We start from the raw sequence: 6,000 nt of genomic DNA on the forward strand, positions 1-6,000 counted from the left end.
GCACACACATGACGTCTCTGGCTGTCCATCAGTACACATATCAGCACGTTGGTCCTTAGACTCAGCACGCTGACCCTTCCCGTGGACTGTTCGGGTGATTTTGGCCCACATGGACAGTCTGTTCAGTACGCACAAGACGTCCGTGGGTGTCCGCCAGCACACACAGGACGTTTGTGGCTGTCCATGTATGTCTGTGTGTTTCCGTGTGTGTCTAAGTGTGTCCGTCAGCACACATTGGACGTCTGTGGCTGTACATCCGTACACATATCAGCACACTGGTCCTTCCCGTGGACTGTTCGGGTGATTTTAGCCCACGTGGGCTGTCTGTTCAGTACACACAGGACGTTCGTGGGTGTCTGTCAGCACACACAGGACGTCCGTGGGTGTCCGTCAGCACACACAAGACGTCTGTGGGTGTCTGTCAGTACACACAGGACGTCTGTGGCTGTCCGTGTGTGTCCGTGTGTGTCCTTCAGCACACACAGGACGTCCGTGGCTGTCCATCAGTACACATATCAGCACGTTGGTCCTTAAACTCAGCACGCTGACCCTTCCCGTGCACTGTTCAGGTGATTTTGGCCCACGTGGGCTGTCTGTTCAGTATACACAGGACGTCTGTGGGTGTCCGCCAGCACACACAGGACGTCCGTGGCTGTTTGTGTGTGTCCGTGTGTGTCCGTCAGCACACACAGGATGTCCGTGGCTGGCCATCAGTACATATATCAGCACGCTGGTCCTTGGACTCCGCACGCTGGCCCTTGCCGTGGACTGTTCGGGTGATTTTGGCCCACGTGGGCTGTCTGTTCAGTACACACAGGACGTCCGTGGGTGTCTGTCAGCACACACAGGACGTCTGTGGGTGTCCGTCAGCACATACAGGACGTCCGTGGCTGTCCGTGTGTGTCCGTCAGTACACACAGGTCGTCTGTGGCTGTCCATCAGTACACATATCAGCACATTGGTCCTTGGACTCAGCACGCTGACCCTTCCCGTGGACTTTTCGGGTGATTTTGGCCCACGTGGGCTGTTTGTTCAGTACACACAGGACGTCCGGGGGTATCTGCCAGCACATACAGGACATCTGTGGCTGTCCGTGTGTTTCTGTGTGTGTCCGTGTGTGTCCATCAGCACTTAGAAGAAGTCCGTAGCTGTTCGTGTGTGTCCGTGTGTGTCCGTCAGCACACACATGATGTCTCTGGCTGTCCATCAGTACACATATCAGCACGTTGGTCCTTGGACTCAGCACGCTGACCCTTCCTGTGGACTGTTCGGGTGATTGTGGCCCACGTGGGCTGTCTGTTCAGTACACACAGGACGTCCGTGGGTGTCTGCCAGCACATACAGGACGTGTGTGTTTGTCCGTGTGTTTTCGTGTGTGTCCGTGTCTGTCCGTCAGCACACACAGGACGTCTGTGGCTGTCCATCAGTACACATATCAGCACGCTGGTCCTTCCCGTGGACCGTTCGGGTGATTTTGGCCCACGTGGGCTGTCTGTTCAGTACATACAGGACGTCCGGGGGTGTCTGCCAGCACATACAGGACGTCTGTGGCTGTCCGTGTGTTTCTGTGTGTGTCCGTGTGTGTCCATCAGCACTTACAAGAAGTCCGTAGCTGTTCGTGTGTGTCCGTGTGTGTCCGTCAGCACACACATGACGTCTCTGGCTGTCCATCAGTACACATATCAGCACGTTGGTCCTTGGACTCAGCACGCTGACCCTTCCCGTGGACTGTTCGGGTGATTGTGGCCCACGTGGGCTGTCTGTTCAGTACACACAGGACGTCCGTGGGTGTCTGCCAGCACATACAGGACGTGTGTGTTTGTCGGTGTGTTTCCGTGTGTGTCCGTGTGTGTCCGTCAGCACACACAGGACGTCTGTGGCTGTCCATCAGTACACATATCAGCACGCTGGTCCTTCCCGTGGACTGTTCGGGTGATTTTGGCCCACGTGGGCTGTCTGTTCAGTATACACAGGACGTCCGTGGGTGTCTGCCAGCACACACAGAATGTATGTGTCTGTCCGTGTGTGTCTGTGTGTGTCCGTCAGCACACACAGGACGTCCGCGGCTTACCATCAGTACACATATCAGCATGCTAGCCCTTCCCGTGGACTGTTTGGGTGATTTACGCCCACGTGGGCTGTCTGTTCAGTACACTCAAGACGTCCGTGTGTGTCCGTCAGCACACACAGGACGTCCGTGGGTGTCCGTCAGCACACACAAGACGTTTGTGGGTGTCCGTCAGTACACACAGGACGTCCGTGGCTGTCCGTGTGTGTCCGTGTGTGTCCCTCATCACACACAGGACGTCCGTGGCTGTCCATCAGTACACATATCAGCACGTTGGGCCTTCAACTCAGCACGCTGACCCTTCCCGTGCACTGTTCAGGTGATTTTGGCCCACGTGGGCTGTCTGGTCAGTATACACAGGACGTCTGTGGGTGTCCGCCAGCACACACAGGACGTCCGTGGCTGTTTGTGTGTGTCCGTGTGTGACTGTCAGCACACACAGGATGTCCGTGGCTGGCCATCAGTACACATATCAGCACGCTGGTCCTTGGACTCCGCACGCTGGCCCTTGCCGTGGACTGTTCGGGTGATTTTGGCCCACGTGGGCTGTCTGTTCAGTACACACAGGACGTCCGTGGGTGTCTGTCAGCACACACAGGACGTCTGTGGGTGTCCGTCAGCACATACAGGACGTCCGTGGCTGTCCGTGTGTGTCCGTCAGTACACACAGGTCGTCTGTGGCTGTCCATCAGTACACATATCAGCACATTGGTCCTTGGACTCAGCACGCTGACCCTTCCCGTGGACTTTTCGGGTGATTTTGGCCCACGTGGGCTGTTTGTTCAGTACACACAGGACGTCCGGGGGTGTCTGCCAGCACATACAGGACGTCTGTGGCTGTCCGTGTGTTTCTGTGTGTGTCCGTGTGTGTCCATCAGCACTTACAAGAAGTCCGTAGCTGTTCGTGTGTGTCCGTGTGTGTCCGTCAGCACACACATGATGTCTCTGGCTGTCCATCAGTACACATATCAGCACGTTGGTCCTTGGACTCAGCACGCTGACCCTTCCTGTGGACTGTTCGGGTGATTGTGGCCCACGTGGGCTGTCTGTTCAGTACACACAGGACGTCTGTGGGTGTCTGCCAGCACATACAGGACGTGTGTGTTTGTCCGTGTGTTTTCGTGTGTGTCCGTGTCTGTCCGTCAGCACACACAGGACGTCTGTGGCTGTCCATCAGTACACATATCAGCACGCTGGTCCTTCCCGTGGACCGTTCGGGTGATTTTGGCCCACGTGGGCTGTCTGTTCAGTACATACAGGACGTCCGGGGGTGTCTGCCAGCACATACAGGACGTCTGTGGCTGTCCGTGTGTTTCTGTGTGTGTCCGTGTGTGTCCATCAGCACTTACAAGAAGTCCGTAGCTGTTCGTGTGTGTCCGTGTGTGTCCGTCAGCACACACATGACGTCTCTGGCTGTCCATCAGTACACATATCAGCACGTTGGTCCTTGGACTCAGCACGCTGACCCTTCCCGTGGACTGTTCGGGTGATTGTGGCCCACGTGGGCTGTCTGTTCAGTACACACAGGACGTCCGTGGGTGTCTGCCAGCACATACAGGACGTGTGTGTTTGTCGGTGTGTTTCCGTGTGTGTCCGTGTGCGTCCGTCAGCACACACAGGACGTCTGTGGCTGTCCATCAGTACACATATCAGCACGCTGGTCCTTCCTGTGGACTGTTCGGGTGATTTTGGCCCACGTGGGCTGTCTGTTCAGTATACACAGGACGTCCGTGGGTGTCTGCCAGCACACACAGAATGTATGTGTCTGTCCGTGTGTGTCCGTGTGTGTCCGTCAGCACACACAGGACGTCCGCGGCTGTCCATCAGTACACATATCAGCATGCTAGCCCTTCCCGTGGACTGTTTGGGTGATTTACGCCCGCGTGGGCTGTCTGTTCAGTACACTCAAGACGTCCGTGTGTGTCCATCAGCACACACAGGACGTCCGTGGGTGTCCGTCAGCACACACAAGACGTTTGTGGGTGTCCGTCAGTACACACAGGACGTCCGTGGCTGTCCGTGTGTGTCCGTGTGTGTCCTTCATCACACACAGGACGTCCGTGGCTGTCCATCAGTACACATATCAGCACGTTGGTCCTTCAACTCAGCACGCTGACCCTTCCCGTGCACTGTTCAGGTGATTTTGGCCCACGTGGGCTGTCTGTTCAGTATACACAGGACGTCTGTGGGTGTCCGCCAGCACACACAGGACGTCCGTGGCTGTTTGTGTGTGTCCGTGTGTGACTGTCAGCACACACAGGATGTCCGTGGCTGGCCATCAGTACACATATCAGCACGCTGGTCCTTGGACTCCGCACGCTGGCCCTTGCCGTGGACTGTTCGGGTGATTTTGGCCCATGTGGGCTGTCTGTTCAGTACACACAGGACGTCCGTGGGTGTCTGTCAGAACACACAGGACGTCAGTGGGTGTCCGTCAGCACATACAGGACATCCGTGGCTGTCCGTGTGTGTCCGTCAGCACACACAGGTCGTCTGTGGCTGTCCATCAATACACATATCAGCACGTTGGTCCTTGGACTCAGCACGCTGACCCTTCCCGTGGAATTTTCGGGTGATTTTGGCCCACGTGGGCTGTTTGTTCAGTACACACAGGACATCCGGGGGTGTCTGCCAGCACATACAGGACGTCTGTGGCTGTCCGTGTGTTTCTGTGTGTGTCCGTGTGTGTTCATCAGCACTTACAAGAAGTCCGTAGCTGTTTGTGTGTGTCCGTGTGTGTCCGTCAGCACACACATGATGTCTCTGGCTTTCCATCAGTACACATATCAGCACGTTGGTCCTTGGACTCAGCACGCTGACCCTTCCTGTGGACTGTTCGGGTGATTGTGGCCCACGTGGGCTGCCTGTTCAGTACACACAGGACGTCCGTGGGTGTCTGCCAGCACATACAGGACGTGTGTGTTTGTCCGTGTTTCCGTGTGTGTCCGTGTCTGTCCGTCAGCACACACAGGACGTCTGTGGCTGTCCATCAGTACACATATCAGCACGCTGGTCCTTCCCGTGGACTGTTCGGGTGATTTTGGCCCACGTGGGCTGCCTGTTCAGTACATACAGGACGTCCGGGGGTGTCTGCCAGCACATACAGGACGTCTGTGGCTATCCGTGTGTTTCTGTGTGTGTCCATGTGTGTCCATCAGCACTTACAAGAAGTCCGTAGCTGTTCGTGTATGTCCGTGTGTGTCCGTCAGCACACACATGACGTCTCTGGCTGTCCATCAGTACACATATCAGCACGTTGGTCCTTGGACTCAGCACGCTGACCCTTCCCGTGGACTGTTCGGGTGATTGTGGCCCATGTGGGCTGTCTGTTCAGTACACACAGGACGTCCGTGGGTGTCTGCCAGCACATACAGGACGTGTGTGTTTGTCCGTGTGTTTCCGTGTGTGTCCGTGTGTGTCCGTCAGCACACACAGGACGTCTGTGGCTGTCCATCAGTACACATATCAGCACGCTGGTCCTTCCCGTGGACTGTTCGGGTGATTTTGGCCCACGTGGGCTGTCTGTTCAGTATACACAGGACGTCCGTGGGTGTCTGCCAGCACACACAGAATGTATGTGTCTGTCCGTGTGTGTCCGTCAGCACACACAGGACGTCCGCGGCTGTCCATCAGTACACATATCAGCATGCTGGCCCTTCCCGTGGACTGTTTGGGTGATTTACGCCCACATGGGCTGTCTGTTCAGTACACTCAAGACGTCCGTGTGTGTCCGTCAGCACACACATGACGTCCGTGTTTTTCCGTCAGCACACACAAGACGTCCGTGGCTGTCCATCAGCAAACACAGAACGTCCGTGGCTGTCCATCAGTACACATATCAGCACGCTGGTCCTTTGACTCAGCACGCTGGCCCTTCCCTTGGCTGATTTTGGACAACCATAGACTGTCCGTGGACTGCCCATCAGAACACA

Source organism: Brassica napus, unplaced genomic scaffold (genome assembly GCF_020379485.1).
Source record: "Brassica napus cultivar Da-Ae unplaced genomic scaffold, Da-Ae ScsIHWf_1086;HRSCAF=1550, whole genome shotgun sequence".
Taxonomy (NCBI): domain Eukaryota; kingdom Viridiplantae; phylum Streptophyta; class Magnoliopsida; order Brassicales; family Brassicaceae; genus Brassica; species Brassica napus.